The sequence below is a fragment of the Rousettus aegyptiacus genome, unplaced genomic scaffold (assembly GCF_014176215.1).
Source record: "Rousettus aegyptiacus isolate mRouAeg1 unplaced genomic scaffold, mRouAeg1.p scaffold_m13_p_1, whole genome shotgun sequence".
NCBI classification, from domain to species: domain Eukaryota; kingdom Metazoa; phylum Chordata; class Mammalia; order Chiroptera; family Pteropodidae; genus Rousettus; species Rousettus aegyptiacus.
Genome location: NW_023416284.1, coordinates 72,788,753 through 72,801,411, shown reverse-complemented (window position 1 = coordinate 72,801,411; position 12,659 = coordinate 72,788,753). Strand labels below are relative to the sequence as shown.

At 36.6% G+C, this 12,659-nt stretch overlaps 1 long non-coding RNA gene across 1 annotated transcript; it reads left to right on the top strand.

Moving 5' to 3' along the window:
* Positions 1–9,799: 9,799 nt before the first annotated feature.
* LOC107497680 lies at positions 9,800–12,659 on the top strand. Its single transcript, XR_001593868.2, has 2 exons — positions 9,800–10,007; positions 12,512–12,659. It is a non-coding gene; the product is annotated as an uncharacterized LOC107497680 (long non-coding RNA).

Here is a 12,659-nt window from a genome sequence, read left to right as displayed (position 1 = left end):
CAGGAGAAAGAAGGAAACACATCTCTGTTGTTTAAAGGGCATGACCTGGTGGTGGCAGTGATCACTTTCCCTCATGTCTTCTTCATTGTATCCTTTCTTCTGCTGGCCTTAGGTTTACCTATTATTGTTTTTCTAGCCTCTAGAGTTAAGCCTTAACATATTTATTTTCATTCTTTCTTGGTTTTTAATTAATAGATTTAGGTCTACCACTTAAATTCCTCCTTGGTTCTTAATATTTTCAGTGTAATAATTTGTTTAAATTAATATTTTTTTATTTCTAAAATTTTTAATTGACTCATATCTTCCTATTTTATTTATATTTGCCTGAGTTTTAGAAATATAACTTATTATTCTACTTCATGGATTTAATTTCTTTATCTCTCTGAGTGTTCCAAGCATAACTATTTTAAGGTCTTTTTAAGAATCTTCTTTACAAATTTATGCAGAATCGATTTATTTTCTGATTGTTAATTTCAAAAGCTGTTTTTGTTGCTGTTGTGTTGTTTGTTTGTTTTTTCATTGTTAAATTCCTTGGTATGTTTTGGAATTTTGATTTGTAGTCTAATTTTATGTGTGACCTTTTCCCCATATCGCTTTTTGGCTGACTCCTCCCTATCTAAAGGGTTTGCAAAGGCCTCCATCCTTCCTCATTACAAAGTCTGAATGGGCCAGTCCTGCCCTTTGATATGATTGGTGAAGTCACCGATGTAGGTGGAGACTGTGTTTATTCACTCCCCCAGGTATACAGGCAGAATTTTCAGTAGATTTTTCTCTTGAGTCAGAGAGCCCCAGCCTGATTTCAAGCAGTGAGCATACCCCATCCTCTCAATTTATGTGAAGTACTTTTAGTACTTTTTGCCACCCTTAAAGTTTTCATTTCTGCAGTGCAGTAGCCAGTGGCTTTACTTCCTGTATATTGTTATATGTTTCTGTTCTGCCTTGGTTTATGGAGATGAGTATCCCCATGAAGATGCTTGGCCTATAAAGAAGTTAGACTATGTAGGAAGACAATTTTGTGTATATGAAAATCTGTTTCCTCTATTTCCAGGGCACAAAACTTAATGAAAGTTTTAGCCTCTTTTGCAATTAGGTTTGACTGTGTAACTGAGTTATAGCTAAGAAATGTGGGCAGAAGTGATAACCGACATTTCTAGGCCTGTCTCAGAAAATCTCCTGTCTCATGCTCCCCACTCTCTTTTTCTCCTGGTCATTGGCTGAAAGTGATGGACTTTGAGATCTTAAGAAATGGAGGAGCCATGCAATGAAAGAAGCCTGGGTCCCTGAATTACCTGGTTGAAATTTACTTGAGTGAAAAATAAATTCTTATATTACACCACTGAGATTTCAGTTTGTTATAGCAGCTGGCATTTCCCTTAATAATGCACAATGTCATTCTAATTTGGTTTTTCGTTTATGTATTTTTAATTTTCTGTCTTCTTTTTCTATCTGACATATCAATGCAATGTATTTTGAGAAGAAGGGATATCTCAGGTAATCAATTTATAAGGGCATGTTGGCCAGATTTCTGATCATGATTTTTGAATAATCTCTACATAACATTTTCTATTCCTAAGACAAGTATCAATTATATATAAATGTGAAATCATGCTGTCATTGAAAACTCAGTAATGTTTCTGTGAATTTTATCTCTACAGCAACACACTGTACTTGCAGCAAGGCATAACCGTTATAAGCTCTTGATTCATTTGCTGTTATTTCAGGAAGCATCAAGTAACAGACTCCTCCACACAAATCTATCAGTTTCAAACTGCTTGACTAAAGACATGTCTTTGCCAACCTCTCTAATATGTATTATTGCTAGGCCCGTGGCTAGTTCTGTGTCAAACCCCCAAGGTACAGTTTGTATAAATATAGTAAGTACTTCCCATGCATATTTAATCAATTTACATGTAACCAAGCCATTCCATAGCAGGGCAGAGCTGCCTCTGTTTTATTAGGAATATAAAGAAGTCTGAGTCATCTTGACCAGTCACAGGCTAGTTTCTCCCTTGTGGCTTGAACATATGCCTGCTCTTCCTTTGACACATGGTGGCCTCTCAAGAGCATACTAAATATGTCATTGAAGATTTCTGTTTAGAGATGACAACAGAAGTAAATGCCTCTGCCTGTCAAATCTGATTCTGTCACAGAGCATCTCCTGCTGGGGTCTTTTGAATTTAGACTCTTTCCTCTCAACCATCCTCTCACATGTTTTCTTCAAATGGTTGTTAGCATCACTATTGCTTTCTAATTGCAATTTTTCAGACCATTTTACTCAGGGATCCTTGATTCCGTGGGTGCTGCTAAGATTAAAACAGGATAAACACCTACAAGAGGTTTCCTATCTTATCTTTGCATTTTTCTCAATGTATTTTATTTATTTTTACTTTTTTATTTCTTTTTCTTTTGAGTTCCCCACTGCTTTCCTTCCTAATTTTTTTTGACAATCCTTCATTTCATTATGTCAGTTACAAAGAAAGATCTTTCAAAATCCTCCTTAAAGCTCATCTCCCAGGAATGTAGCTGTAGATCACCATATTTGCTTCAGGGGGCTCTAACTGGGGTAGAAGTGCTCCAGGGAATTTATGCTTTTGGGTTCATGTGGAGGTTTCCGGAAAGAAGGCCCATAAATTGTATTAGAACCTCAAAGTCAACTGGGCCCAAGAAACTTAAGAACTATTATTATTGTGTAATTTGTTTTTTTCCTGCAACATCCAGGAAATGTTGAGGGATAAGGCTTTTAGGATCAGTTATTTTAGTTTACAATAAATCTTGTCTTTGGTGGATGCTTCTGTCAATCTCAACAGTAACAATGATAGATATTTGAATCAAAAGCCTTGAACTTTCATAAATTTGATAACAGAGGGGAAAAAATCAAGAGCAAGGTTAAAGACGTAAGACTAAATTGTAATTCCTGTTCTGCTTCAAATGCAATAAAAACTCTTAAATTTTAAATAAAGTGATGGGATTAGAGGACAGGACAAGTGCAATGGAGTAGGGAAGAACTATGTTTGGAAAGCTCAATTTGAATTATTTAAAAATTCTTATTACAAACTTAAAGTATAATTGCAATCATTTTATCACATACATTGTATAAATTAAAAATACAAGCGGTCACTAATAAAACAAAGTGAGAGAAGCTAATGAGAAATTACAATTTAAAATAGTGGTGTTAATTGGTCCTAAACCTTCAGTATGTTAATATGAAAGGTAATTTCCTTCTAAGAAACTTTGATTAAAGAAATCTTTTTAAGTCATAGGATTCTTCTGCTACTAATTTTTTGAAAGGTCACCCCACTTACTTTTACAATGGTTAATTCAAGTTCTCTGTGGAGTAGTAGTTTCATTTTCCATTTCAATGACTTTCTTGGGGTTTGGCCTTACCAAATGTTCTCATAGCTTTGTATTTTTGCTTATTCCCTCTGGGCATTTGTTACTGACCCCTCAAATCATCATTATAAAGCGTTAGATCATTTTTGGTGGTCTAGGGAGTAGATGGAGCTTGCGTCTTACTGATGACACATAAGCAGCTGTAGGCCAAGCCCACTCAGAGGCCAGATGTTTCTTCAGGGTCCACTGACTTGCTTGAAGCGCTCTGCAATCAACATTCCTTACTGTGAGCCCAGCTGGCTGCTTTCTCACCCTGTCTTCCCTTCACAAGCCTTACCTTACAGAGTTTTCTTCAGTAAATCTGCGAGGGAATCCCAGCAGTAATAGGAGCCCAAGATAACCATGTACAGAGAACAGAAAAGAAAATCTCCCCGCAAATCCCAGATTCTATTTTAACCACAGAGTTTGCTCCCTTTCACTGATCAGAGAGTTAATAGGACTTACTAACATATGGTAAAATGATTTTTATTATTTTTTCATTTTTTCTACAATATAGTTCAGTTGAGAAGCAACATCACTCAGAAATTCCTTAAAAAGGAAGAGAGACACAAGGCCAGTGAATCCATGAAATAGATAATCAGCCCCTGAATAATCAGGATCAGATTGTACAGTAAACAACTGTGCTCCCCCTACCCCCACGCGCACCCACCCCCATCTCCCTGGGAGCCAAAGGCAAGACCCAGCCAAAAACTCTCCCTGTTGGAGACCCAAGAAATTTCCTTCTGCGCTCAACTCGCCCTCCAACTCTACATGCATTCAGGACTACAAACAATTCCTTTTCAGCTTAGACATATCTTTTTTCACATTAAATGAATTTTCTGGACTTGAATGTGAATGTGACTCACTGACTCGGAGTTTACATAAGCACTGCTTCATATCTCTCTGAGTTTACGCCAGTGAACAGATTTTACATCTGCTGGCAGTGCCAGTCAGTGGCATTCAGAGACAGGGGCATTTGAAACCACATTTTTTGGCTCATTAAAGCCATTCTACCGATGTTGCTCCCCATGTCATTCAACCTATTTTCAAGCCGTTTTCTCAATGGTGCACTTCAGGGAGGTTGGGCATGGATTTTACTAAGAACTGGATCATGTCCATAAGCTTCATCAAAGCCAGTTTATTCTCAGGCTCTGGCAACCTTTGAATAGCTCTTCCACCTTTGCAGGCTCCCACACAAAGCCTTCTCTGCACAGTTTGCCCATGAACCAAGATGTTTATTTCGATTCGTTTCTAAAGTCATGGATGCCATAATGTTGCTTCTAATGAGGGACCAGGAGCTTCCACAAATATGTGCAAACCCAGAGATCTCTTTGGATATCTTCCTTGCCCTGGCCAATCAGAGAAGTGTTAGAAGCACAGAGTGCTTAAAAGCACCAGAGAAATAGGGCTGACTTAGAACTTTCCTCATTAATCAGGATGGCTTACAGAAAGTGTTGATTTCAAGCCTGAAAAGAAAATGGCTTTCTTGGTTGGTAGAATTAAAAAGCAGTGGTTTTCTTTTCTTTTCTGTTTCAGGCTGCAGTGGGTGGTGTGGTTGGTGGGAAGAAGCCTGGAAGTTTGTCCAGGTCATAGCTGCAGTTTTCTGTGTGAGTGAGTCCCAATCTCTTCCTTTGTGAGTTCCTCCATATATTCCTCTGGCTGAGGTCCTAAGGACATTAGCTCTGGTAGAAAGGGTTCCATGTTCAAAGCCCTTTCTCATTTTTTCCTGATGTCCCAACACCCCATCCAGGAACACTAGAGTAATCTGTCCAAGCACACTTTTGACTTGTGCTCTATTGAAAATACACCCTAAGAAGTGTATATCTCTTGATTTGGGTAATGGGCTGAATATTAAGAATTAACTGCATGATTAAAGGAGCTAGAATGTCTAATTCATTCTGTGATGACTGATAACAGACATTCACTTTTTCAGACACCTGAGATATGAAACTAAGGCTTTAGCCGGAGCAATTAGGCAAGAATGAAATAAGGAAATCCAGATTTAAAAGAAAGAAGTTAAACTATCTCTATTTTCAGATGAAATAAACTTGTATACAGAAAATCCCAAAATGGACAAACCAAAAATGAAATTAATAATTTCATTTATAATAACATTTAAAAAAATAAAATACTTAGAAATAAATTTAACCAAAAAGAAAAAAAAAGATAAAATCAACATTCTGAAAACTGCAACATTGTTGAAAGAAGTTAAATAAGACCTAGAAAGTGGAAAGATACTCATGTTCATGGACTAAAGGATGTAATAATGGTAAGATATCTGTACTCCCCAATTCAGTGCAATCCTTATCAAAATCCAAGCTGAGTTCTTTGCAGAAATTGCTAATCCTAAAATTCACATGGAAATTCAAGGGACCCAAAACAGTCAAAATAATCTTAAAAAAAAAAAATAACCAAGTTGGCAGAGTCACACTTCCCAACTTTAACACCTATTATAAAACTATGGTAATTAAGGCAGTGGGGTCCTGACATATGGGCAGACATATATCAATGGAATAGAATTGAGAGTCCAGAAATAAACTCTCATGTTTATTGTCAATTGGCATTCAACAAGGATTCCAAGACCATTCAATGGATAAAGAATAATCTTTCAACATATGATGCTGGGACAACAGATATACACATGCAAAAATACAAAGTTTTTTAAAAGAGTTTGAATCCCTACCTCATACCATATACAAACTAGAATGGATCAAAGACCTAAAATAATAGCTAAAACAGCAAAACTCTTAGAAGAAAACATAGGTGTAGAATTTTGTGACCTTGAGTTAGGCAATGATTTCTTGACTAGGACGCCAAAAGCCTAAGCAATTAAAAAAATAGCCAAACTAAGCAAAATTAATTTTAAAAATTCTTGTGCTCCAAAGGATACCATCAAGAAAGTGAAAAGACAAACTCACAGAATTGGAGAATTTTTTTTGGAAATCAAGTGACTGATAAAAGAATTGTATCTATAATATATAAAGAACTACTGTGATTCAACAATAAAAGTACAACTCAATTAAAAAAATGGATAAAAGATATGAAAAGACATTTCTCCAAAGATATACATATATTCAATAAGCACATGAAAATATGCTCAACATAATTAGCCATCAGGAAATGCAAACCAAAACCATAGTTAAATACCAGTTAATATCCACTAAGATGGCTATAATCAAAAACAAAGCAAAAATTGTGCACACACAAAATAACAAGTGTTGGCAATAAGATAGAAAACATTTGAACCCTCTTACATTGCTGGTTAGAGTGTAAAATGATACAGATGTTTTGGAAACAGTCTGGCAGTCCTCAAATGGTTAAACATAGAGTTAGTGTATGACCCAGCAACTTGACTCTCGGGTGTATACCCAAGGAAATGAAATCATATGTCCACATAAAAAGTTATACACCAATGTTCACAGCAACATTTCTCATAATGACCAAAAGGTGAAAATAATCCAAATGTCCATCAATGGATGCACTAGTCAGGGTTCTCCAGAGAACAAAATCGATTGGATATAGATAGATAGATAGATAGATAGATAGATAGATAGATAGATAGATAGATACAAGGAGCTTCATGGTAGGAATGGGTTCAGTTCACATGGTTATGGAGATGGAAAAGTCCCACAATCTACCCTCTGCAGGATGGAGAATCCAGGAAACCAGGAAATCTGGTGGTATAATTCGGTCTAGGGCTCAAGATCTGAGAGCTGAAAGTTCCACTGGTGTAAGTCCTGGAGTCTGAAGGTCCAAGAACCAGGAGCTCTAAAGTCTGAGAACAGGAGACGATGGACATCTCAGCTCAGGGAGAGAGAGAGAATCTGCCTTGTTCCACCTTTTGTTCTATTCTGGCCCTCAAAGCATTGGATGATGCCATCCACACTGGTAAGGACGGATCTCTTAACTCAGCCCACCTGTTCAAACATGAATCTCTTCTGGAAACACCTTCACAGATGCACCCAGAAATAATGTTTTACCAGCTATGTGACCATCCTTTAGCCCAGTCAAGTTGACATATAAAATTAACCATCACAATGAACAAATAGATAAACATAATATTGTATTTCCATATAATAGAATGTTTTTCAGCCATAAAAAGAAATGAAATACTGATACATGCTACAACATTGACGATTCTTGAAAACAATATACTGAATGAAAGTAGTCAGCACCAAAAAACAAACAAACAAACAAACAAAACACACATATTGTATGATTCCATTTACATAAAATATCCAGAATAGGCAGATCTATACAGACAGAAAGTAGATTATTGGTTGCCTAGGCTAGAAGGGACGAGCTAAGGGGATAGTGAGTGACGGCTAAAAAGTCTGGGGGATTTCTTTTTAAGGTAATAAAAATATTTGAAAACTGTAATGATCATAACTCTGTGAATATACTAAAAGCTATTGAATTATAAACTTTATATGGGTGAATGGTATTGTATATGAATTATATTTCAATGTAGCTGTTTGATAAAAGAAAGCAACAAGCAAACCAAAGCCAGAGTCTTTACTTTAAGGCCAAATACTAGATAGAGTCAATAAGCTATTCCATATTGGCTTGCATATTCAATGTTTTTGTAGGGTTTTCCTTTTCTTCAAAAAAGCTCTAGAAAAGGTGACTAGAAACCTAAGGGATTAAGCAGAGTGGTGGCAAAGGAAACACAATCAGCTTAGAAATCCAAAAGTTGGATCCTTTGGAGATCAGGGGGAAAGGAACAGGGGCCACTCTGGAGGACAATCATTTTTAAGCCAAGACTCCTCAAAGAGTAACTGGGAAAATGATGAGCTCCTGTTTTAAAATGGAATGGAAGTTTCCAGCAGAAAAACATCACGATACATTTATTATCTTCTAAAATCAGTCTGTTCTTGCAAGCTGTGAGGATGGGCCACTGGCTGACATTCAGACCTGCAAGTTTTAAGTTGAACCATATAAAGTTGGCATTTTGTAGGTCAAAAATGGCTGCATACCAGCAATTTCATATGGTTCAGTTTAACGCGTGCTGTGTTGATGAAGACAGAGGTGGGGATGCTGCTGCACTTGAGTCTCCCTGTATAGGGGCTTATCAGTTGATATGTCTAGCTTACTCTCTCTTGGTGGTTTGCACAAGATTCTAGTAGCTCCTTGCCATGGCAAAAAGCCCGCCACAAGTAAACACGCCTGCATGCTTACTCGTGTTCTCAGCCAGAATATCTGCAACATTTATAACACTAACAGATCTTTCTGGCATAGCTTGGCCTCCAAAAGATTAGCTCAACCTTGTTGAGAATGTATCTGTTTACAATTCCTCTGCCAATGTCCCACACAGGGTGATGAAATTTTTAATGCTGAAGGGCGCCTGCAGATCATCTACTCTATAGCCTCATATTACCATAAGGCAACTAAGGGTCAGACAGGTAAAGTTCAAGGATATTTTAAGACCTTTGTAGGCCCCATCCCACATCATATATCAAACATATTAAAATGAACTTAACTTTAAATTTAGTTTTTACTCTAAAAAGTTGACAAGATTTTCATTGTCTTGCTTTAAAAATCATTTGGCTATGAATAACACATCATTTATAATTAACAATGATTTCTCATCCATTATGGAGCCTACTTGGGAATTCTTATAAAGTGAGAAAAATTTAACACAACAAACTCTTTTGAAATTAATAGATTTTAAAAATATTTAAAATTGATGAATCAGGCATAATAGTACATTTTTTACAGACAAGGATTTTTCAGTTTTGCAATTTTCTCTTTTAAATTTGGGGGTGTGGTTTTTTTCTAGTTGCGAACAATTTTTAAGTTTCTTAAAAAGCTCTTGAGCCTGACTACTGCACTTCTCTCACATAATAAAGTGTCTGAGTTCTATATGTGACATGCATGTTGTTTGTACAAGATCAATGGTGACCACGTCTTATTTGAATATTCCTATTTTCCTCTATGCCTCAAAAAACCTCCTGGTTTGTGGAGAGAGTGGTCTTATTTTCAGCTTATAAAAGCCTAAGTTGATGTTTTCTGTTGTGTTTTGTTCTCAAGGCTCAGACTAGTAAGCATGGACAATAAATACTTGCTGGACCTCACTTCCTGTATGGTTCCCCAGCTCCCTGGAGATCTGAATCTCAAATAAACGTTTCTGTCAGGAGGCTGAGCTCCCAGCTGTGCAAATTGGTCACAGATGTAATTGCATTTGCCCTCTGCCCTGGAGGAAGGCACGCCTGTGGTTGGGGGTTTAGATGTCTCAGAATGAAAGACATTACTCCTGACTCTGGGTAATAAGCATGAAGCCCAAAATAAACTGCCACAGAGACAGGCCACAGTGTTGCCAGATGTATGAGACTGTTGCTAGCCAGACTCCAGGCTTGGACAGCCAGTTACCAAACTGGAACTGTTTCATTGGCCAATTGGGCACAGTCAAGAATCCAGCTTTTCCATTGGCTCTTCCCTTACTTGCAAACATGACTCCAGCCACCCTCGGCACCCTCCCTAATGCCCACAGGACCACTGTAAACAGCCCCAATTCCAAATTTCTTGAACAGTGGACAAAGACATCAAGGCTCCCCATGTTGCAACTGCTGGAATCTAATGAAAATAAATATAGAAACATGCAGCTGAACTTTGCCAAGTACCTCAAGATCCGAACACAGGTAGGTTTAATTGAAAATATTTCAGTAGTTCCTGGCACAGAAATTGAACACTAGTGATCTCAGCAGGAGGTTATAAAGCTGAGTTAGACCATCTCATTGGGCATTTGAAGCCTTGAACCTAGAAGGCTGTCTAGGATAGAGAGTCAGGGCCAGTCTGTATTTTGCTAGGATGGAAAGTGGGAAAAATGTTACCTGACAATCCCTAAAAACACTGCAAAATGATCTTCCATCGTGGTAATTCTCCCAGCTAAATTTCATGAACTGGGCAAGCAAGTCTTTGGTTCAGGAGCTGCTGGATAGCAAAACTTCAGGAGATCAAAGATTGGTTGAATGAACCTTTGAACAAAGTTCATGGAACTTTGCTATTTCTGGAGTTTTCACTCGCATTAGAGAACTGGCCAACAAATAAGTGCTCTAAGCACTGGGACAGAATTGGAGTGTCTTGTGCCATGTACTGTGAAGGGTCACAGCTGAGAGTTCAGACTCTGAAGTCAGGCTGGATGGCTTTGAATTCATGCATTACCATCTATTAGATACATGACTGAGATTTTATCTCCTCGATGCCTCAATTTCTTGATTTGCAAAATAGGATAATAAAAGTCTACACTTCATAGAGTTGCTTGGAGACTATATAAGATAATCTATGTAAAATGCTTTGAAAAGAATCTAGCACATAGGACAGAGAAAGAGAGAAAGAAGGAGAAAAAGAACAATAACCTTTCACCGACTGCTTATGCTTTTTATGTTCCATGCACTTTGTTTGCACTTTTATCTGTATATTTTTATTTAATGCTCACATCAGCACTGAGTAACAGGTACATTTATTAGCCTTATATAATGGAAGAAGAAATGGAGATTTAGCGAGATGACATAATTTGCCCAGTGTCACTCTGGCAGAATGGGGCAGAATCAGGATTCAAAGTTCTATCTGTTTGACTTTTGAACTGCAACTCTGTGATAATGCTGTCTATGCTCTCAGTCTTGCAATTGGGGTACAACTTTCTCTGGGAAAGAAATACACAGGCTGAATTCATTTAGGGAAATTCACTCTCAGCCTCTCAACGCCTTCGAGTTCTCTGAGAACATACCTGTGGTCAAGGCTTCCCTTTTCACACTGGCACTTTTCTCTCTTTACCTCTCCCACTGAAGTCTATGAAGGGGCATTGTGTTTGGGTATAAAAACTTCTCAAGGTCACCAAAGAGAGAGAGAGAGAGAGAGAGAGAGAGAGAGAGAGAGAGACAATATAAAGAACTGAATAGCTCAGTAATAAACGTTTGCAATTCAATTACCAATTCTCATTCAACAAAAGTGAAGGGGTATATAATGGATTTGTTAGATGATAAATAAATTACTAAAAGGAATTTTTGGTGAAAGATTAGGTATTCTTAGCATCTAATTCAGAGTTCAAGGAACTATGTAATTTGCTATAACAAGAATATAGGAATTCCCATTCAATTACTTATATAAGCTAGTTTTATCAGTGTGTACATTTAGTTATAAAAGAATAGAAATAGAATTGATGTTTAATCATGTCTCAGAGCTCTAAAAATAAATAATATTCATTTATAGATTAATGACTAATTAGAAGAAAATACTCCTTAAGAGATGAACTTTTAATGATATTTTACTTTTCATATGTAGTTAGCATTTTCAAAGTATATTAAACACATAGGTTGTTTTGATTATGTATAATAATACTAATTTAAATTAATAATAACTCAATCCATATTTGTTTTTAGCACCTTAACCTTTAATCACAGGAAGTTTTAAAAAAATTAATTTTACTTCTTTACTGAAAAATATAATAGGGTGATCAGTCAAAGAATTTGAGGTATAAAATGTATTATTACAATAGGATATAATTCCATGGGAAAGTGGAATTGAAATATGATTTCAAGGAGAAAAAGGAGCAATTTAAAATTTATGGTCATTAAAATAAGAACTTGTAATTTTTAAAAAGGTGATGATTAAATGAGTGATGTTAGAGTTTTATTTTTGAAATTTAATATTTATAATACACCAGACTGGACAATTTCATTTTTTGCAACAATTTTAAACTTATGATGAAAACTTTTAGATGTCATTCTAAAAAATGTTCAAGGGATTGAATAACATGTCAAAATTACTAAGATATATTTTAAAAAGTTCAATAGACTGATCTATTATATATTCTGTGTGTGTATATGTGTAATTATTCCACTGAGTCAACTTTTTAAGTCTATGGAAGTATAGAGGAAGTTGAGTCTTATTTTCTAGATTTTTTTTCTATGACAGTGATCCTCATTTTTTTTTTCTAGTGTTATGGACTGAACTGTGTCCCCCTAAAATTCGTATGTTGAAGCTCTAAATCCCAATGTGATGGTATTTGGAGATAAAGCCTTTAGGGAGGTAATTCAGGTTAAATGAGGTTATATGGGTGGAGCCCTAACTTGATAGGACTGATGCCCTTATATGAAGAAGAGATACCAGAAATATCTTTCCCCTCTCTTCCACGTGTATCCAGAGGAAAGGCCACATGAGGACACAGCAAGAAAACGGCCATCTATAAGACAGGAAGAGAATTCTCACCAGAAACCAGCCCTGTTAGCACCTTAGTCTGGGACTTCCAGCCTCCAGAATTGTGAGAAAATACATGTGTGTTGTTTAAACCA